At 42.0% G+C, this 22821-nt stretch overlaps 1 protein-coding gene across 1 annotated transcript in view; it reads right to left on the reverse strand.

The window, feature by feature from the left end:
- The window catches only part of ALK (ALK receptor tyrosine kinase), a 540180-nt gene that overhangs the window by 223501 nt on the left and 293858 nt on the right, over positions 1-22821 (reverse strand). The gene's annotated exons all lie outside the window — the stretch shown is intronic.

The raw sequence follows: 22821 nt of genomic DNA on the forward strand, positions 1-22821 counted from the left end.
ACAATGATAAAAATGTTAAGAGAAAAGTAGTTCAAGTTTAAAAGAAATAGATAATGCTACAGGTCAGGGAAGCCATTTCAAAATAAGATTCCCTTTTTGACAATGTCTCTTTAAATGATGTGACTCTGGGGACTTTTCCTCGCTAAGCATCTGCCACCCTACACAATAATTAGCCAGCTACACATTTTCTTTGTTGTTCATTAAAGATTAATGAGAGGCAGAGCTTAAGGCCTAGTTAGATGGAGAAACCCTGAAGGGGTCATTTGAACCTTTCATATCTGTTCCTTTCGAAACTCTGATGAGCAGGTTTTCAATACAACAGCAGCTGTCTGTCTTCTAACTTACAATATGTCTTTGGTGGAAACTCAGACGTTTCTGGCATGTTGTCTCCCACCATCAGCTAAAAGCACATGCATGAAAGGAGGCAGAACAGCTGTTTGGAGCTCTGCAGTGGGTGGAACATGTTTCATGCTGGGGTGATGGGCATTTTCAGCAAAGCGTGTCTCCCCACTTTGTGCTGAGTTCCTACGGCACCGTCAAAGAGAAATGCCAGGTATCAAGGTACCACTGTGCAAACACAGCAAGGTCTGGCCAATTTGGAAGCTAGCACTCCTTTACCTATTTATTTTGTTCTAACTGTTAGAGTTTTTCTCATTCTCCACTCTGCGGACAGCCACCACACTGGGAGAGGCAGAGAGGTGATAAAGAGAGGGTTTACTTAACAAAAGGGATAAAAGGAAAACTAATGGAAATTTAAATACTTCTAGTTAAAAATAGACAGCTGAAATAATGAAGATAGGAATGATAGAAGACCCTGGAATAATTAATGCCCTTCTGGTACTTAGCAGGCCTTGGCCCTTTAAGATTAGCTCACATGAATGAATTCAGGCTGGTTTAGATCTTTCTACTCAGAATGATGCCTGGGTTGGTCCACTTTCTGCTCTTTTTCCTCTTTCATTTTCTGAGTCTGTATTTGGCACCTTTTAGCATCTTGTACAATGCTGTGTACCCAGAGGAGCTCAAAGGCCATTAATAGATGATGTTGATGATGCCAATAATCAGAGCTAGGAGCTGTGATTGTATTATAAGCAAAGCATTTGAATTAATTGCAGAGCCGACAAGGCCCAGAGTGACATTTCTCCATCCCTATCACTGATGAGCATGACCTTGGGACAAGTCAACACCTATTGTTCCCCCAGGATGGAATGCAGGGAAGTCTGGGGCGGCCTCTATTGCAAAGGCTGAAGGAATGCATCATTCCACCAAATCAGCCTCCCTGGATCATCTCTAGTCCTCCCTAGGAACTCTGATCTCCCAAATCCCTCCCTCACCTCCTGTTTCCATTTCTTCCTCCAGGAACCCTTTTGTATAAGGACTTGTTAGGATTTGAGGTGGAATGAGAGTCTATGAGGCTATGAGCTGAGATATTCCCAGCTTGTCTCCAAGTTTGCCTTCAGTAAACAGGTTCCTCTTAGGCTTAGAAGCGTCATTCTGAGATGCCTCATAGAAATGAATAGAAGCCGACCGATTGCTGATTGTACCTGTATTCCTTTGCAGAGCCTGCATGGAGCTGGGAGGGAGCCCAATTCATGGATTTTCTGTATTAGAAAATTAAAACAAGGCCAGGTACAGTGGATCACGCCTGTAATCCCAGCAGTTTGGGAGGCTGAGGTGGGCCAATCACAAGATCAGGAGATCGAGACCATCCTGGCCAACATGGTGAAACCCCATCTCTACAAAAAAATACAAAAATCAGCCAGGCGTGGTGGTGCACTCCTGCAATCCCAGCTACTCGGGAGGCTGAGGCAGGAGAATCGCTTGAACCTGGGAGGTGGAGGTTGCAGTGAGCTGAGACTCGGCCACTGATCCAGCCTGGGCGACAAAGCGAACTCCATCTCAAAAAAAAAAAAAAAAAAAAAAAGTTACAACAGAATTTTCATGAAAGATCTGGCCTGAATAATGATCCTGCTCCCAATCCCTGGCACAGTCTGGCTTTTTTTCTTCTTCTGCACATTCTGGTTTTGTCCATGTATCAGCTGTCCTGATGAGCAGCACATCTTATTTTGCACATGAAGTCCACGTGCATCACTTGTGCTTCATCCTCAGTCCTGGACAGGTAGAACTGTCCTTCAGCTCTCCAGCAAACATGTCTAACTGCCTACGATTCAACTTTCTGATCTGAGGAAACTCTTTATCTTCTTAACAGAGCATGTTTTCTGCCAGGTTCCACCATAAATAAAACTATGAATCAAATTTGTCTCCTTTGGGTGAGATACGCGACATCCAGATGAAGGATCCAGAAGACCTGACTTTCTAATTCCACCTTTGTCGCTATTCACAGTTAACATTTACTGAACTCTTATTAAGTGGCAGACATTGTGTTAAGCACTTCATAAGCCATTATCTCATTTAACATTCACCCCTCCCATATGAGGTAGGTCTATTATGATGAGGAAACAGAAATTCAGGAAAGTCAGATGACTTGCTCAAGATCATACAGCTCATAATACAGGCTGAGTTTGAATTCAGGACCCAGGCCTGTCCAACTTCAAAACCACTGCTCTTAACTGCTACCTTTTATGGTCTCCTAACCCACAAGGAACGAGGCAAGCTTCTTTGGATCTCTGGGATTGTCTTTATATGCAAAGTAAGGGAGTAGGTCTAGGGCTTTCCTTGGTCCATTCAGTTCTCATATGCTGTGGATCAATTCCCTACACACCCTTTGACGCCTGCGGCCTTTTCTACCCTACCTTCCATTCAGAGCTTCCCCGGGCTATACCCTCTTCCTATGGACCCCTAACATTTCACCCATGTGTCATGTCATGGTGGCCTAGCTGCTCATCACATCACCTGCTAGACTCCTCCACATTTTTCTACCTCATTTCTGGGTGAGTATGGATCTGAAAAAGGAATTAAGCCAAATACAGACCAATTCCTAGGAGAGTAGCTTTGGAAACCAAGAAGCCTCAGAGACTGTATAACTAGAGGCAGAGAAAGATATCCTACCATTATCAAAGGAGAAAGAGTGAGTAGGCTACAGGTGGGCCTGGGAAGATTCCTGTAGGCAAAGGTACTCAGGGAAAGTCCTTTTCTTTTTTGAGACAGAGTCTCACTCTGTCACCCAGGCTGAAGTGCAGTGGTGCCATTTTGGCTCACTGCAAACTCTGCCTCCTGGGTTCAAGAGATTCTCTTGCCTCAGCCTCCTGAGTAGCTGGGACTACAGATGCGTGCCACCACACCCAGCTAATTTTTTGTATTTTTAGTAGAGACAGGGTTTCACTGTGTTAGCCAGGATGGTCTCAATCTCCTGACCTCATGATCCGCCTGCCTCGGCCTCCCCACAAAGTGCTGGGATTACAGGTGTGAGCCACCGGGAAAACCCTTTTTATAAGGCCTGCCAGGAGCTTGGGACGGAGTGGACCGTGAGGGACAATGAGACCGATGGAGCTCAGGATATGAGCCAGTGGGCGGGGAGCACATGACACTTCTTAGCCACCCTGAACCAATCTGCAGATTGTCAACCTGCAGTCAGGGTTCAATCGAGGTATATGCATATATTATAGGGACTTATAAAATATTTTTATTTTTATTTTAAAAGAGGCTTTTGTAGTACTCTGATTTGAGAAATACTATCTAATCCATGATATGCACTGATGACCTTGATCAAACAATTTTTTTTTTCCTCTGGACTTATTCTTTACATTTTTAGAAAAGTGGGGAATGGGCAGATGAGAATCTGTGAGTTCTGTGAGTTCTGTGAGTTCTGTGAGTTTCAGGCTGAGAAGGGAGGCATTCTGGAGGCAGGCAGACCTTTCTGAGATTGCTGCCCCAGCTGACAGCCTCAAGGTCACCAGGCTTGAGAATGCTCAGTTAGAAAAACAGATCAAGAAAAGAACAGAACTTGCTGATTTTTCCTTGGAATGCAATTTCTCAGGGAGAAGGGAACATACAAGCATTTGTTTCTAGGGGCTGATTTATTTCCGTAGCTTTCATATCTCAATCCACACCTATCTCTGAAGGCAAAGAACACCAGGGCCTTGTTTTGTTGTAGTTTGCATTCTGGAGACAAGGGAGATGCCATCTCATCAGTGAACAATAATGTAAGCGAAGGAGAGACACAGATGGGCAAATCTGATAACATGCAACCCAAGGAGTGAGCCATATATATTCTTGTCACCTCTAAAATGCCACTCGTCTTGCTTCCCACCTGTCCCCAATATATGCTTCACTATTAGCTTCCAGTAAGGGAAGAGAATAGGTCACCTTTTAGTGTATTTACCCAGCCAGAAGAGAGTGTTCTCTAAGATCATCTTTGACCTTCCTTTTTCTCCTTCTACTGTCTCTGCAGAGAGCTTGTTCATTCTCACAGTCTCAGTGTTGCTTTCTGTGGGGAGGACTCTCAAATCTTCAGCTCCTGCTCTGGTCAGGCTCACGGGGCCATTGGCACTGTTTCCTGCCACTTGGAACCATTTCTGCCAGGATGCCTTCCATTACACGGAGCCCCCTTCAATCCATCAGCCCATCCCTCTATCCATTATTCTACTTTCCTCCAGAGAGGAGGACACAATTCACAAGCCCAGAGCTTCCTTAATCTCCTTTAATCTGAGAAGATGCCCTTGGACCACTAGCCTTATAATGATCACCATTGGCTGAGCCAGAGGCTCCCATCAAGCCTCATCCTCTTCTTCAACGACCTGGAACTGTGGTGCAATATTTTTGCTGAGTTTTGCTTTTCTTTGCTAAGATTCTTATCTGTGTCCTTGATTCCTAGCGGGCTTCCCGCCCTGCCTTCTTGCTCCCTTGGTGACCCCAGACCTATTCTGCTCCTTGAGCTCAGGGTTCAAGGGTTCATTTCTCTACCCCATTATCCGTTTCTGTCTTCTCTGATTGCCTGCACTCTGTGCACCCTGTTGGCTGCTCATCTTTTCTCTGCTTGGACCTTCCTTGACCTGGGTCAAGAACTTCCAGTTTCACTCTTTCTTGAGTCTTTATCTTAATCATATACATCATTAAAACATATGCTCAACCTTCATAATTTATAGCTGATGAACCCTTAGAGGGTTTAGTCACGCATTGCTTAACAATGAGGATACATCTGAGAGATGCATCTTAAGGAGATTCTGTCATCATGGGAACCTCATAGAGTGTACTTACACAAACCTAGATGATGTGAAAGGAAAATATCTTGGTCCCCCAAGATCACTGAGGAAAACTCAAGCTGGAAACTGCCTCGGGCAAACCTGCCTCCAATTCTATTCAAAGTCACTGCTCTGCTCACTGAGATAGATGCATATGTGACTTGCCTCGTTTGGAAAGGCTAATCAGAAACTCAAAAGAATGTAGCCCTTTGTGTACACCCTTTGTGTAATTGTGACCTGGAAGCTCCTGTCCCACCTTCTGCCTTTGCTTCAAGTTGTCCCGCCTTTCTAGACTGAACCAATGTACTTTTTACATACACTGATTGATGTGTCATGTCTCCCTAAATGTATAAAAGCAAGCTGTGCCCTGACCACCTTGGGCATATGTCATTAGGACTTCCTGAGGCTGTGTCATGGGCAGTCCTCAACCTTGGCAAAATAAACTTTCTACTACACACCTAGGCTATATAGTATGGCCTGTTGCTCCTAGGTGGCAAACATGTACAGCATGTTACTGTACTGAATACTGCAGGCAATTGTAACACATGGTATTTGTGTATCTAAACATAGAAATATACAGTATAAATAAAGCATAAAAGATTTAAAAGGCTATACCTGTGTAAGGCACCTACCATGAATGAACCTTGCAGGAGAGGAAGTTGGTGAGTCGGTGAGGAGTAGTGAGTGAGGGTGAAGGCCTAGGACATCACTGTACACTCCTGTAGACTTTAGCAACACTGGACACTTAGGCTACACTGAATTAATAAAAAATATTTTTCTTCAATAACAAAGTAACCTTAGCTTACTGTAACTTTGTTACTTTATAAACTTTTAATTTTTTGACTTTTTACTCTTGTGGTGACACTTAGCTTAAAACACAAATACATTGTTCAGCTGTACAGAAGTATTTTCTTCTTTATGTCCTTATTCTGTATGCTTTTTTCTATTTTTTATAAATTTTCATTATTTTATTACTTTTAAACTTTTTTGTTAAAAACTAAGACACAAGCATGCACATTAGCCTAGGCCTACACATGGTCAGGATCATTAATATCACCATTTTCCACCTCCACATCTTGTCCCACTGGAACGTCTTCAGGGACAATAACATGCATGGAACTGTCATCTCCTGTGATAACAATGCCTTCTTCTGGATATCTCCTAAGGGCCCCGCCTGAGGCTGTTCTAGAGGAGCTGTCACTCTGTTTAGAAATATGTCCATGGTGGATTGCTTGCTTTGTTTCCTTTCTTCATCACAGAGTTACTTGTAAGCAGATAAAGTACGGTGAACATTCCTCTCTATTAAAACCAAAAAACAAACAAAAAAAACTTTTCATGTTTTCAAACTTTTTTCTTTTTTAAGAAAGAGATGGGGGTCTTGCTATGTTGCTCAGGCTGGTTTCTAACTCCTAGCCTCAAGTGACCCTCCTGCCTCAGTCTCCCAAGTAGCTGGAAGATGTCTTCAAACTTTCTGAGGACCTTGTTGAGGTCTGGAAAAGCTTCTGCTAAATCCTTCATTGTGAATTTTCCTGGGAGTTCTTCTTTTTCTTCTCATGCAGTTTCCTTTTCTCTTGCCTATTCTTCAGCTATGCACTCCTGTTCCAGTTCCAACAACTCAGTAGTCAATTTGTCAGGAACCACCTCTAGGAGTTCCTCAATTTCATTCTCATCCACACCCACATTAAAGTTATTTGCCATCTCAGCTACAGCCTTGTTGATTTTTGCAACCTCCTCATCCTTGGCAAATCCTTTGAAGTCATGGATGAGGCTCTTCTCTAGATGCCACTCATACACTCTTTGGTGAGACACCAGCCTAAGTGCAAGCAAGGTTCTTGATGCAGTCATAGATGTTGTAATCCTTCCAGAATTGCATCAGTGTCATCTCAGTGTCTTCCTCAGCTTCAGCAATAGCCTGTCCAGGTAGTAGGTACAAATGTCCTGTCCAGGTAGTAAACCTTAAGAGCTGCTATAAGTCTTTGATCCATTGGTTGGACCAAAAAGGTGCTACATGAAGGGAGAGACACCACTTTGATATTGGGATGAAAATCACCAGTAAAAGGGGGATGTGTGGGAGCATTATCAATAGTGAACAAAATCTTGAAAGGTATGCTACTCTCCAAAGAGCACTTCTCCATTTCACTGAGACAGCAATTCAGGAGGGCATCTTGGAGGAGAAGCTGGGTCATCCATGACTTCTAATTGCTCCCGTAGTACACTGGCGCTGTATGCTTATAGATATGCCTGAAGGCCCTGGGGTTTTCACTGTGCCAGGTCACAAAGGGATTCCATCTTTAGCCTATACCATTGCTTCCAAGCAAGACTGTTGTCCTGTCTTTAAAAAGCCTTGAAACCTGACACTGACTTAATCTCCTTATGGAAAGAAGTCCTTTGAGGCATCCATTTCCAAAGTAGGGAGGTTTCGACCATATTGAAGATTTTCTCTGGCAAGTAATTGTTCCCCACAATCAGCTTATCTCGTTTGAAAAATTTTTTCAGCTGCCTTCATATCAGCATATGCAGACTCACCACTCACTTTCACATTATGTGATGAATAGTGATTCTTGAATCATTTAAACCATCTAGAGCTAGCAGTAAACTCAACATCACAGTCAGGTCCAGCCTTGTTTTTCAACATTGGAAACAAGCTTTTTGCTTTGGCCATGGTTGTCATGGTGCTGAGATGGATATATTTCTGTGTCTAGTCTTTAATCCAAGTCATGAGAAGTTTCTCCATAACTGCTATAGACCCTTCTAGAATTTTGTTTGTCTCCTTGCCTTCAATGAAGCAGATCCTTTAATAGCTTCCATCACTTTGTTCTTGTTCTTCAAGATCATAGCTATGGTGGCATGCAACATGCCTGATGGGCAAGCAATAACCATCACTGATTTCCACCTTCGTAGTCCTTAATCACTTTTAATTTTGTTTCCAGGTCAATCACTTGACTTGGCCGGTTACTGGCAATGTCAGCAGTGGATTTTGTATGCTTAGGGGCCATGATGAACAAAACAACATGAGATTAAATCAAGCACAAGAGAAAACGACACCATGAAGAGACATGGTAAACACAAGATGGATGAGGTTGCTGTTGGGGTAACATGGCATATGTTTTACAGTAAACTCTTTTCTTTATAAGTAGAAAGAACATACTCTGAAATAATAATAAAAGTATAGTATAGTAAATACAGTTGTTTATTATCCTTTTTTTGGGGGGGGGGGATGGAGCCTCACTCTGTCGCCCAGGCTGAAGTGCAGTGGCATGATCTTGACTCACTGCAACCTCTACCTGCCGGGTTCAAGTGATTCTCCTGCCTCAGCCTCCCAAGTAACTGGGACTACAGGTGCACACCACCACATCTGGATGATATTTATTTATTTATTTATTTATTTATTTATTTATTTATTTATTTTATTTTATTTTTAAGACAGAGCCTTGCTCCTTTGCCCAGGCTGGAGTGCAGTGGTGCAATCTCGGCTCACTGCAACCTCCACCTCCCAGGTTCAAGCAATTCTCCTGCCTCAGCCTCCCAAGTAGCTGGGACTACAGGCACCCACCACCATGCCCAGCTAATTTTTTGTATTTTTAGTAGAGATGGGGTTTCACCATGTTGGCCAGGCTGGTCTCGAACTCCTGACCTCAGGTGACCCACCTGTCTCAGCCTCCTGTAGTGCTAGGATTACAGGTTTGAGGCACTGCACCCAGCCTAATTTTCATATTTTAATCGAGACGGGGTTTCGCCATGTTGACCAGTCTGCTGAACTCCTGACCTCAGGTGACCCACCCACCTCGATCTCCCAAAGTGCTGGGATTACAGGCATGAGCCATCATGCCCAGGCCTGTTTATTATCATTATCAAGTATTATGTACTGAACATAATTGTATGTGCTATACTTTTATCCAACTGGCAGTGAAATAGGTTTATTTATACCAGCATCATCACGAACACATGAGTAACATGCTGCGTTATGGGGTTAGGATGGCTACAACAGCACTAGGTGATTGACAGGAAGTTTTTAGTTTCATTATAGTCTTACGGGACAATGGTTGTATATATGGTCTGTTGTTAACCAAAATTTTTGGTGGCACGTGACTGTATTGGAAGAACCTCTTACTATCTTCACATTTTAAAGAAAGGAGTTAAATTGGATGACCTCTAGGATCTCTTACAGTTCTGAAATACCATGACTTAAAAACACTAGAAGACCACTTAGCTAAACTCTTTCATTTACAGGCAAAACAGACCCAGAAATTGAACATAACCGGACAGCCTGGAGACTGAACTGGGATTCCAACTTTGGTCTTTTGAGTCCCGATTCTTGCCAAAACCCTCTGCTTTGCCTTCATTGTTTCCTTCTCTCCCTGCAAGTAGGTCCTAATAGGTCCCTGGCCATCTGTCAGATGGTTGTGTATTTGGAAATAAGAAAGAAAATAAAAGACCCTTGCTCCCAGCCCATTCCTTGCATTAGCGGCTTCAAGATGACATTGGGAATGTGCAACCCACTTACGAGAACAAACTATTTTTAAGTACTTGAGCACATTGACTGTTTGTGTGTGAGTGGCACCACTAATTACAAGTAAGTCCTGTCTATTTATTAAAGCAGGTCCCTTTCAGACAGTTCTCGCATGCAAACGATCCTTCCCCACAATTAGGATAAATTAGCAAGATTTTACTGAACTAATGAGACAATGTTTGTGAGACTTGTCTTTATGTTTTCCAGGCTGTTTTGAGACAAGGATCTATAATTGGGATCCTCAAACTGCCATATTTAAGGAAGGCTGCACAAGAAGGGAGGTTATCAAATCTTCTAGTCATTCCAGAGAATGTCATGTGGAGGTGTGGCTCCAGCCCCAGGAGCATGCAAATGCATGCATGGATACATAGGACATGTGTGCACACACATGCACAGATATGCAGACACCCCACACACATGTATACACACACATCAAATACAGTCACAGGCTCTAGTTTGCAATTAAGCTTCTTCTTCCCTCACTATAAGTGACCATCCAGAATGCTATAGCCTGAAATCTTATGTGATTCATGAGGGATATTAATAAGCAAAAATAACAGCAGATACTCTTTATTGCAAAACAGGTTTTTGCTTTGTGTTAGCAATTATCTTCATGATCTTCCAAGAGAAGTATTATTATCCTGATTCAATAGAGGAAGACACTGATGCTAGAGTCCCAGGTGCACAGCTAGTAGGCTAGGTTGGCATTCAAACTCATTATTTTTCTACTGTACCCCCAAAGCACATTCTTTATCTCCAATCCAGTGTCGCCTACCGAAGCTCTATTTGGTCACCTAGCCAGGTATGCTCTCCTTAAGAACTCTTTCTATCCTTCTAGCATATGATGGAGATGGTGAGCAAGGAGTTACCTTAGAATCATACAGTGTTGCTTCAATCCATTAGGTTTGGGAAACACAAGCTCCCCAATCAGAACTACCCAGTTAAAGGCTATGATTAATTTTATGTGCCAACATGACTGGGCTAAGGGATACCCAGATAGCTGGTATAAATATTATTTCTGGGTATGTCTATGAGGGAGTTTCATAAGATATTAGCATTTGAATCAGTAGACTGAGTAAAGAAGGCCTGCCCTCACCAATGTCGGCAGGCATCTCCTAATCATTGAGTGCCTGAATAAAACAAAAAGATGGAGGAAGGTCAAATTATCCTTCTCTCTTCTTGAACTAAAACATCCACGTTTTCTTGCCCTTGGACATCAGAGCGTTTGGTTTTCGGGCCTTTTGGGTTCTGAGACTTACACCAGCAGCAATTCCCCCCCAACCCCGCCCCTACCCCGGCTGTATTTCTCAGAACTTCAGCCTTGGACGGGGAGTCACACCACCAGCTCCCCCGGATCTCTGGCCTTTAGACCCCGACTACATTAAATCACCAGCTTTCGTGCTTCTCCAGTTTGCAGGCAACATACTGTGGGACTTATCAGCCTCTATAATCACGTGAGCCAATTTCCATAATAGATATGCTTTCATATGTCTATATATGGCCTACTGGTTCTGTTTCTCTGGAGAACTCTGAGTGAATACAAGGACATAGGCTCTAAGGCTACATGTCGGGAGTGGCTGGAGGGTTGGATGGGCACAGAGTCATCTCTCTGGGTCTTCCCAGTCTCTGCAAGATCTATGAATACTTGTATGCAAATCAAACAAGAAGCCAGGGGCTTTGGGGAACAAGATTAGGGAAAGAAACTCCAATTTGCAGGAGAACCATCTTTTAGTTATTTCTTGAAGTACCTCATTCATGATGTCAGATATCACGAAGTCCCCTTCTTGTTTCTAGAAATATCAAATGTGACATCCAAGGGCCAGGCTTCAGGGATCTAGTTCTGAGTTTTTCAAAGGCAATTTTCTAAGAGTTTAGCACGATTAACAGAAGACGTTTCTATAAAAATCATTAAGGAAAGTGAGAATTTTCAGATACCATCAGACTTCGGGGATAGTGTCAGGAAGCACAAACAATCTCATTTTGGTGGCTCTTGTAGAAAGAATACCCAGGATATTAGATCCAGGCTCGGGCTCCAGACACTACTCCTTTTGGCTCTGTAGACTCACTTCCCAGGATGCAACATGAAGTACTACAGTAGTCAGAGAGATATGGGTTCAAATCCAGACTCCCCAACCAATAGCTACATGACCTTGTGCTGATTACTTAACCAAGCTCTCTGAATTCAACTTTTCCATCTGTAAAGTGGGATTAGACAAAAGCTTCTTATTTTATCCCCAGCATCTGGCTCAAAGCCTGCCTCATATATGGCATGCAGTCAATAAATATTTGCTCATTAAAAAAGAATGAGTGAACTTTTGTTTTATAGATGTTTGATGCTTTCTTTTTTTGACATGGAGTCTAGCTCTGTCACCCAGGCCAGAGCGCAGTAGCACAATCTCGGCTCACTGCAAGCTCTGCCTCCCAGGTTCATGCCATTCTCCAGTAGCTGGAACTACAGGCACCCACCACCATGCCTGGCTAATTTTTTTTGTAGTTTTAGTAGAGACGGGATTTCACCATGTTAGCCAGGATAGTCTCGATCTCCTGACCTTGTGATCCACCCGCCTTGGACTCCCGAAGTGCTGGGATTACAGGCGTGAGCATTTGAAACATTTTAAACATTCAAGTGGGTCACTAAATGTGAGTATCCTTTCTTTGCTTTGCTAATCAACTCTTGAAACATTTTCTCCTTCCTTTCCTCAAAATGAATGAATCTGTTCTTGAGCTATCCTGAGAGCCAAACTTGTATTGTAAAGCAAGTTCTGTAGAACAGAAAAAGAACAAAGATTCATAGACCACAGAGTTTCATCCATAAGAGAAAGCCCTAGTATGGAAAGGAGACGCAGAGATCCTCCATTCTAATCACTCAGTTCACCAGATAAAGAGACCGGTGGAGAGGAAAACGACTTGCCCACAATCACATGGCTAGTGAGTGAAAGGGTATGTTTACTCCAAGGCAAGCCTACTTTTACTGATAAAATAGCTTCTAACCTACATCCTGTGATCACCAAGTGGACAATTTCCTACTGAAATAAAAAACCCAGATATGACATCAGGAAGAGAGACTTCCTCAGGGCTATCCCATCCTTTGTGCCTCAAGTACGTAAGGAGGAGTGGAATAGCTGTGCTCTATTCTTGCATCTAAGTATAATATGACTGTCCCAAGTACTGTATTCTAGCATAACAGCATGCTTTAGACCCGAATGCATTTACCTTAGTGACTGAGCTTATAAATTGCATGCTGCAGGACATGTTTATTACCATAGTTATTTTTCACGAATATAGTTATAATTCTATTTGTGAAAATTGACATAAGAGGCCTCTAAGCTTCACACCCCTGGGGCATGGCACCCCTTCAAGTTCATGCTTCCTGGCTTGCTTCCCTTATGCTTTACTTACAGTCCATAAAAAGTTTACTTTTACTGATTGGATTCGATTAGTCCTTTAACATTTTGATTTGAGTAAAACCACCAAGAGCTAGATTTCCCAGTCCATGACCTTTGAGGGTTAACTCTGCAGTTAAAAAAATATTCACCCAGACCAGAAAGCAGTCAACCTCTTACATGCTCTTTCTGGTCTAACTCCTGATGTTTTCCAATCCCTACTCCCCAGTACTCCTTGGGGATTCCTGGGACCAGAAAACCTAGCCCCGAGGCCCAAGATTTTATGCTCTCTACTCTCTTGTTTTTACAACTAAGAAGTCCAGAGGATAACACAGACTTTATAACAGATACGTATAATCTTTCTTTTTCTTCTACATATTTATTTTAAAACATTTTAAAGAGGTAGGGGTACCAGTGCAGATTTCTTATATGCTTATGTTAAGACTGTACCCACAAAGTAATTTTTCAGTCCTTACCCCTCTCTTACCCTCCCACTTTCTGGGGTCTCCAGTGTCTATTATTCCACTCTGTGTATCTATGTGTACCCACTGTTTAGCTCTCACGTGTAAGTGAGAACATGTGGTATGTGACTTTCTGTTTCTGAGTTATTTCACTTAGGATAATGGCCTCCAGTTCCATCCATCTTGCCACAAAAGACATGATTTCATTTTTCTTATGGCTAAATAGTAGATATTTTATAGCCTTTCTTTTTACATTATGCTACTAAGAGGTGAGTGTCTTTGCATTCGGTTGTACAGGAAAATAGAGACTAAAGGCTAAAAAAAGTACATCCAGAATTAATACATTAATTTGTTGATCACTCATTCACTCATATATTCATTCATCATTGAAAAATTATTTTTAAAGTGTGCATAATATGCAAAGCAGTGGCCTTTACAGGTGAGAGGGCATGGTAGAAATATAAAAAATACATAATCTGTGCTCTCAATAACCCTATATTCTTGTGCGGAAGACAAGATATTTTATTTTATTTTTTATTTTACTTTATTTTATTTTGAGACAGGGTCTCACGCTGTCGCCCAGGCTGGAATGCAGTAGTGCAATCTCAGCTCACTGCAACCTCCACCTCCCGGGTTCAAGTAATTCTCCTGACTCAGCCTCCCGAGTAGCTGGGATTACAGGTGCCCGCCACCATGCCCAGCTAATTTTTGTATTTTTCGTAGAGACGGGGTTTCACCATGTTGGCCAGTCTAGTCTCAAACTCCTGACTTCAAGTGACCACCCACCTTGGCCTCCCAAAGTGCTGGGATTACAGGTGTGAACCACCACTCCTGGCCAAGATGTTTATTTTCCCATGTGCTTATAATACAAGGAGTTCCCAAATGAGAATTATCAATAAAGCCTTCATGACCTTGCAGCACGACTTGGAACGTGTTAAGCAGAGATGGGCGGTGAGGGCCTTCCGGGTGGAGGAACAAGCATATAGAAAGGTTACAGAGCTGGGGAGGCCTGAAGATTGGCTAAAAATGTGATGTGAACCTGCCTGGCTGGAATGGAGATCGGATATAGAGGATTAGGAGGATTAGTGTGATACAAAGTGCGAATGGTCATTTGTAAGGACCTTAACTGCTCTATGAAGAAGTTTGATTTTCATAAGGGAATGAATGAGAAGCTTATAAGGTTTATCACTGGGAAAGTTATATAAATAAAATAGTCCATAGGAAAAATATTTTGGCATTAGAATATTTAGGGGTGAGAGGACTGTGAAGACTGGAGACACCTGGGGAAGCTACTGCAGGAGTCAAGCTTTGAGAGGAGAAAGTTTGAACCAATATGCATGCTGACGGTTTCTCTAGAAAGGTAGAGACTGGCCGGGTGAGGAGGCTCATGTCTGCAATCCTAGCACTTTGGGAGGCCAAGGTAGGCAAATCACTTGAGCTCAGGAGTTTGAGACCAGCCTGGGCAACATGGCAAAACCCTGTCTCTACTAAAAATACAAAAATTAGTTGGGCATGATGGCCCACCTGTAGTCCCAGCTACTCAGGAGGCTGAGGCAGGAGGATCGCTTGAACTTGGGAGGACGAGGCTGCTATGAGTTGAGATGGTGCCACTGCATTCCAGCCTGGGTGACAAAATAAGACCCTGTCTCAGAAAAAAAAAAAAAAAAAAAGGTGGGGACCACAACTGCAAGCTCCAATGCATCATACAAATCCAACTTTTGATTTTAATGAACAATGAGGTTCAGATCTTCTCCAACTCCTGTAATAATGTAGGTACTAAAGCTAGTCAGTAGACAGAAGTGAAGCTATCTTAAATAGAACAAACTTTTACAGATATTTGAAGGTTTTAAATGCTACTTAGAATTGGTCAGAGAAATACCTGAGCACCCCCAGGCATCAGTTTCATGCTGAGGAGCCTCTTCCAAGTTCATTACCATCTTTATGCAGCAGTTATTCACATTTGAGGAACGCATTCTGGCTGAGGACTGATTTTCCTTCCAGCCTCCCCACTCTGAGTTAGTGAAACTGGAGCCTCCTAACATAGCTGGTTCAAAGGAGGGAAAAATCTTTTCCTGCTTAACATTCTGCAAACAGCCTGGGCAAATCTCCGAAGTCAATCATCATGAATGAAGCCATTTAAGAGTGGGAACCGCGACTCCTCTGTGCGGATGAATAAGCAGGCAGAGTGGATCCTAGGCAGAGGAGACTGCAGGCAACTCTCTTTCTGCTTTGTCACCCTTTATGATCCGTCTTGCGGTTCCAGCGCCCTTCACGGAATGTCTTGCTTTGCAAAAAGAAACAGATAATAACCACAGAGAGGAGAAATGCTAGCCCTGCAGCCTGTTATTTAAAAAGTCTGGAGAAAGAGAATGCTAGCCAGACCTTACTTTTGCTCAACATAGCTTGGCCCCTCTGCTTTGTGGTTACACGCTCGGGGAGGTCACATACTCTCCCCATCACAGCACTTGTCAGGAAAAGCAATGGCCAGGAGCTGCTGGTGGCTCTCGACCTCCCTGACTCCACGCCATCATTCCATGTTCATCCCAGGACGGCTGTGGCAAAACAGAATCGTTGGTTCTATACATCCTAGCTTCCAAAGGGGAGACTGGCTCCAATCCATTCCCTAAGACAATGGACATCCTCTGCTGGTACTGGAAGCTGCAGCCCCTTCAATCCACAATGCCAACATAGCAGTGAGTGGCAAATCTATCCAGTCTGAGTGCAGGCAGGAGGCCGTCTTTGGTGAGCCTTAGTTTAGCCCCAAGTGCCAATGCTTGACTGTGCAGACAAAGTAATACTGAGTGTTGACTTGAGCGATAGGGGTAGAAAAGAGAGTCTTGGTACTCATTTCAGCTCCATTATTGAGTCACCAGCACAATGTGTACTCATTCATTCCACATTTGTTGAACACCTATCATGTGTCAGGAAGCACGCCGACAGCTGAGAACATTGAGAAGAATGAGACTCCTGAGGGACGTGCTAGTAGAGGAGGCATTTGGAAAGCCATTTGATCTCTCTGAGCCTGTTTCCTTTAAAAGCACAGGCATGGACAATATTTCTAAGGCCTCTTTCCACTCTAACAGTCTGCAATTGCAATTCTATGATTGACCTCTGACTCCCTACTCCCACCAGATAAACACCAGATTAGAGATGTGACTCCCAGCTCACTGTTTCATGTTCAGCCTGACTGCGTCCTGTATCTCAGAGAGACCAGAGTGTCTGCTTCAGGCATGAGATTCCTAAGTGCCAGCCATTGGTTAGGCATCCTGTGTACCTCTGCCCAGATCACAGTCACAGTGGGGATAAAGAAGAACCCTTGAATTTAACTCTTTCTCTAGAGCCCCATTCTGCAAATCAGAAACTCTACAGAATACCCCACTGTAATGTCTTGAGGAAGAACTTTTGTTTGCTTGAAATTCTAGAAAAGCAATTCATTTTACAGCTAACCTCTCTTTTTCTTAACCTCCAAGAGTGCTTGGAAGTAGCAGTTAGGTTGTTTCCATTCTGGAACTTACCCAGACAACTCCATTTTGATAAAGCCTCTCCAGTGAGGCTCCCTGGGCTTTTTCCATGAGGACAGGCAAAGGAATCAGTCTGAAGACCAAAGCCAGGGAGTCTTTTTGGAGCTTGTAGGTAAGGTAGGTGTGACTCCACCTTTCTAAGTCAGAACTACAGAATTAAAAGGCTTCAAAGAACTTTAGCGATATCAAAGTCATTTTCAGAAGAACCTAATAGTTCCCAGCAAACTCAAGTGAGTTCCAGGAGGGTTTCTTGTGTCTCCTGACTTTCTCACTAATAGAAAACACAGTCTCCTTGGCCAAAGAAAGAGCCTTATGAATGACTGACTACATGAGCCCAATTGGTGGCGTTCTACTCACTCAGAAGAAACCTCATCCCTGATCCTACAGGGAAGCCTCTCTAGTCCAGGCTTCTTTTATTAGGTTGGTGCAAAAGTAATGGCAAAACTGCCATTACTTTTGCACCAACCTAATACAAACAATGAGGACTGCCTCGGCCTTAGTAAGTTGGGTGCTTCCTGAGGTGCTAGTCTGACTCTCTATTTTCTGTCTTCTCTAACCCTTCCTGAAGAAATGCTTAATGAAAGCAAATGCAGCTCAATAATTTTTGTTTAGTTTTTTTTTTTCTTTTCTTTTCGAGACTAGTTAGGCACCTTTACACCAAGCTTATCATATGGAAATAAGGAATGCCAGTGAGAACTCTTGCCAGCTGCTATTTCTTCTTGAGAGTCCTCACCTAAAGAAAGGAAGCATTTGGCATGGCCTAGGGTTATTGTTCCTTAAGGGGTCCAGGTTTTACTCTTCCTACAGATATTAGAAATCTTTCATCTTAAAAGCTTTTTCAGGAACTGCTTGAGGAACAGTGCCTGAGTCTATGAAAACTTCAAACCTCAATCCTAATAACACTTGATATTTTTTTTTTTCCAGCATCAATTCTCTGTTCAGCCTAAGAGATCTTACCTTGAAATGTCATCAACAATACCAGGGGAGAGGAGCATGAGTGAGGACTGCTCTCCATAGTTTTAAGAAAGAGAAATAGAGGGCATATTCATGCCAGAAGGAGAAAGAATTATTTTTTTCTCTCTTAGCAGAAAGAAAGAAAAGTGGCAGTCAATCATAAAACACCTCTTATGTGCCTCAACTATAATGCAACTAGATTCTTTCATATCTCCCATATGTCATTTCATTTAATTCTAAAAGAAAAAGGAGGAAGAAGAGGAGAAAGGAGGAGGAGGAGGAGGAACCTGAGACTTGAAAGAAACTGGAATTTGCCTGTGAGCCCTTTGACTGGCAAGAGATAAAACCAGAATTTGTACCGAGATTGAAACCCCAAAGCCCTTGCTCTTTCCACCACATTGCATTGACCTAGCCAACAATGTGGGTCCTTCAGTGACTAATCCCATTGCAGCAGACAGTGTCCAGTGGGGAGCTGGTTAGCCGAGTGAAAGCTTGGATCATGCCACAGGTGGCCTCAGCTTGAATCTCTAATCAAGGAGGCAACTTGCTATTGGTAACAGGATGTGTCTTTAGAAGTACTTCTTCAATTTTCTCCGTTTCTTCATGATCAAGCTGGTGTTTACTGGGCAAATAATCTGAGCAATAAAACTGCCATAAACTGCAGCAGCACAAGCTAATAGAAAAATGCACATTGCAGAGGAAAAAGGCACAGACAAGAATAATGATACCCCTTTTCTCCTACTTAAGAAAAATTAAGAAGGGGTGAGTGGCATTTACCTTATATACATGGGCGTATAAACACATTCTCATACGTTTGCACTAAGAATGACAAGCGAACAAAGGGAACACAGAAAGGAGGAGGCTATGTTCTCCTTATAAAATATTAAAACAATACGGATAAGCCTAGCATTTTCTTTTACCAGTAGACTCCCTCCTTCCCCTTCCCCTTCCCCCTTCTATCCCTAGAGGTAGCCATCGTATAAAGTTTGAAATATATCTTTTCAGGCCTTTTTCTCATGTATCACACATAAATATGTATTCATAGAAATGTTCACAAGGAGAATAAATTCACATGTTACATGGGTAATGAAAATGTAACCCTAAACAAGAAAGAGAAAGAGAGAAAGGTAAAGTGGAACTTGAAAGATAAAGCTCAGTTTTGGAAGGAAGTTATTGATTCCAAATTTTTGGGGTGTCCAATAGATAAATGTATTTGTCAGAAACAGACTCAGGTACAATCATGCTATGATTGGCTTATCTAACCTGACTTTCTTAACAATACTACATCAAAATGACCCATCTAAAATAGCCAAGCTGACAAATTATGCAAAATCAAGTAGCACAAAAGAATGCTACTATAATGTGGCACTAAAATAAACTCAAAGGGAAGACTTTTTGCAAATTCCAGAGACCTTAGCACTACATTTTCTGAATATCGTGGCTACATAACAGCCATAGCTCTAATTTAATGAATTTAGGATTAAGGTTGTTCTTGTATATTATGATTACCATTAAGGCAAAGGAACTAATTAGCAAAGTCAAGAAGGTTGCCATGAAGGTACATCAATCAGCCTGAAAGCAAAATGCAAAAGGGGTGAGAATAGCAGTATGCTTATGCTCTTAAGCTTCTGGCCTCTAAGAGCTTAATTATTTGTACATTCAATTACAATTCATTCATTCAGCCTGAACCTGTATCCCAAGCACTATCCTAGGTGCTAGAGACACAACGGCAGCATGATGGAGTGGGAAGACCATGGACTTGAGAGAAAGACACTTGGTTTGTGTTCTTGGAACCAATATTTACTAATGGTAACATTTTAGGCAAATCACTTAACCTCATAAACCTTGGTTTTCTCACCAGTGGAATGGTGATAATAATTAACTTTCTATTGAGGATACCACAAATAAAATTCACAGACCTCCAGGCATAGATTAAATGTAGGCAGAAATTATTATTTGAATACTGACCCTTTTTTAAAGGCATTCACTGTCTGGTATGGGAGAGAGAAAAATAAAGAATTGCAAAGGGATTCTACTTTTGAGTGGTAGAATGAGGAGCCCTGCAGATCTGCTCTCCTGTGAAATAAGCATAACTGGTAAAAATTATTTTTTAGAAACACAATCACTTAAAGTCTTTGGAAATTGTCCTAAGGTAATATAGCAAATAAAAAACAAAATAAGAAAAGCTACTAAAACTCATTAAGAACAGTGAGAATTTGTAACATTGGGACCATGACCTCCTCTCTCTTTTCCCCTCCCGGCTCAACATAATGGAAATTCCATTCCAGGAAGGTTTAGCCAAGAAAGGCTTTCTCCCTGGCCCCCAATTCCCTATCTAGTGTCTGGTACCTCCTGGGACCCGGGAGGGAAAGGCTATGAGCATTTCTAATTTTCCCCAGCTACACATGGCAGAGGCTAAATTCCAGGTAAGTATGACCAAGAAGTTGGGGATCCCTTACTCTACCCAGTTCTCCCCCATAGAGTGGAGTCTCTACCTCAGGCATGTCATGCTGGTAATGCTGGAGCTCCAGCTGCCTTCACCACAGCTCATGTGTAGGATGGATGTTCTAAGCTGGAAGAGACATGTTGAGAAGAAGAGAGGCTACTTACCCTGCTCAGCACCCTGACCATAATGTAGGGTGTCACTGTAAGAAAAGTGGGCCACAATCTCTTGCTCCCTGCCTCAGACCTGTGGCTCAGAGATTTGGCCCAGGGAGAGAAGAAGGCCATAAGAATAGAGATCTTCAAAGTTATCCCCAAAGCAACAGAATTTATTTATATCAGAGTGTGAGGGAGTTCAAGCCTAAGAATGCTCTTACAAGCAATTGTGATTTTGGAGGCAAACAACTGAAAGGAGACTGGCAGTTTCATGACTATCTACAATAAGCTAAACAGTTGGTTAGCTATTTCTCCACAGAGAACCATGGAAATAGATAGCTAAGAAGAACCTGCTGGAGTGAGAAAAAACCTTCAAAGAGTGGCCTCAAAAATTATGTCTGTAAAGGGAACTCACATTTAATTGGATCAGACTGTGGAGCAACATTTACCCCAGAGCTTTGCCAAAAACAATAGAATAATCAGCCAACAATTAGGGAGTGCCAACAGCTGGGTGCAATGCCAACAGAAGCAGTCGGTTTAACAGAGATCAGGGAAATAAACAGTCAAAGAGAACCTTGTTAAAAGCAGTGTCATCCTAGGATGATCACACACACCATGCCCTCTGGAGAATGACATGAAAGGCTTCCCACTGCAGGGAAATAGACTACACTAAAGCCAAATAAGGCAACATTTATAGGTAGGAAGGGGTCAGGAATTCAACATGTCCTTTTGGGAGACACAATTCAATCCATACATCCACACACAGACTCATGGTAAAAAAGCTGAAAGACAAAGAGAAAATCTTGAAAGCAGTGAGAGAAAAATGACTTATCACTTACAAAGCAACCTCAAAAAGATTAACAGCTGTCTTCTCATCAGAAACAATGGAGGTCAGAAGGCAGTGGGGTGGCATGTTCAAAGTGCTGAAAGAAAAATCTCTGTCAATATAAAAAATTCCCAGATCAGCAAAAACTCAGATTTGTTACTTATAGACAGGACACACTCAAGGAATTTCTTCAGACTGAAAGTAACACCAGACAATAATTAGACACCCCCTACCCAGACACATACCAAAGAACACCAAGAAAGGTAATTATGTAATTATAAAAGACATTTTTAATACGTAGTTCTTGTCCTTCCTTCTCTTAATGGATTTAAAAAGCAGTTACAGGCTGGGCGTGGTGGCTCGTGCCTGTAATCCCAGCACTTTGGGAAGCCGAGGTGGGTAGATCACAAGGTCAAGAGATGGAGACCCCATCTCTACTAAAAATACAAAAATTAGCTGAGCATAGTGGTGTGCACCTGTAGTCCCAGCTACTCAGAAGGCTGAGGCAGGAGAATTGCTTAAACCTGGGAGGCACAGGTCGCAGTGAGCTGAGCTCACGCCACTGTACTCTAGCGTGGCAAAAGAGCAAGACTCCGTCTCAAAAAAAAAAAAAAAAAAAAAAAAAAAAAAAAGCAGTTACATAAAAAATAGGTATGTAATTGTATTGTTGGGCCTAAAATAATTAGAAATGTATTATATATAATATATTTGATAATAACAGCACAAAGGATTTGGGGGAGGTTGCAGGCAGCAGAGGCATACTTGAGTAAGGACAGGACACCGGACAGTAATTTTAAGATACAAAAACAAGAGAAATGGTAGATATGAAGGTTAGTATCACTAACACTATAAATATATACTTGCTCTCCTTTTTTCCTGCAAGCTTATTTAAAGGACCTAAAATTATATAAAGTAGCCATTATAACAATGTATTTGTTGTAAAGTTTATAATATATAAAGTTGTAATATGTATGAGAATAACGACATTAAAAAGTGAAGGGGAAGAGAGTTATATGAGAGTATTGTTTCTGTATCTTACTGGAATTAAGTTAATATAAATCTAAAATCAATTCTAATAAGTTAAGATGTATATGGTAAGCCCTAGAGCAACTACTAAGAAAATAACTCAATAGAATGTAGAGAAAAAAAATCATTAAACAAATTAAAATGTTACTCTAGAAGATATTCACTTAATAAAAAAGAAAACAGTATGAGATAAAAAGAAGAACAAAAGACATGAAACAGAAAAAAATGAGATAAAATGGCAGAGAAAAATCCATGCATGTAAATAATAACATTAAACGCAAACGGACTAAACAATAAACAAAAGGTAGAGATTGTCAGAATGGGGAAACAAAACCCAAAATCTGTCTATATGCTTTCTACAGGAGGTGTGAATACAAAATCTTCTTTGCTCTGGGATAGACCAC

The sequence above is a fragment of the Rhinopithecus bieti genome, unplaced genomic scaffold, assembly GCF_001698545.2.
Source record: "Rhinopithecus bieti isolate Rb0 unplaced genomic scaffold, ASM169854v2 scaffold_7681, whole genome shotgun sequence".
Lineage (NCBI taxonomy): Eukaryota > Metazoa > Chordata > Mammalia > Primates > Cercopithecidae > Rhinopithecus > Rhinopithecus bieti.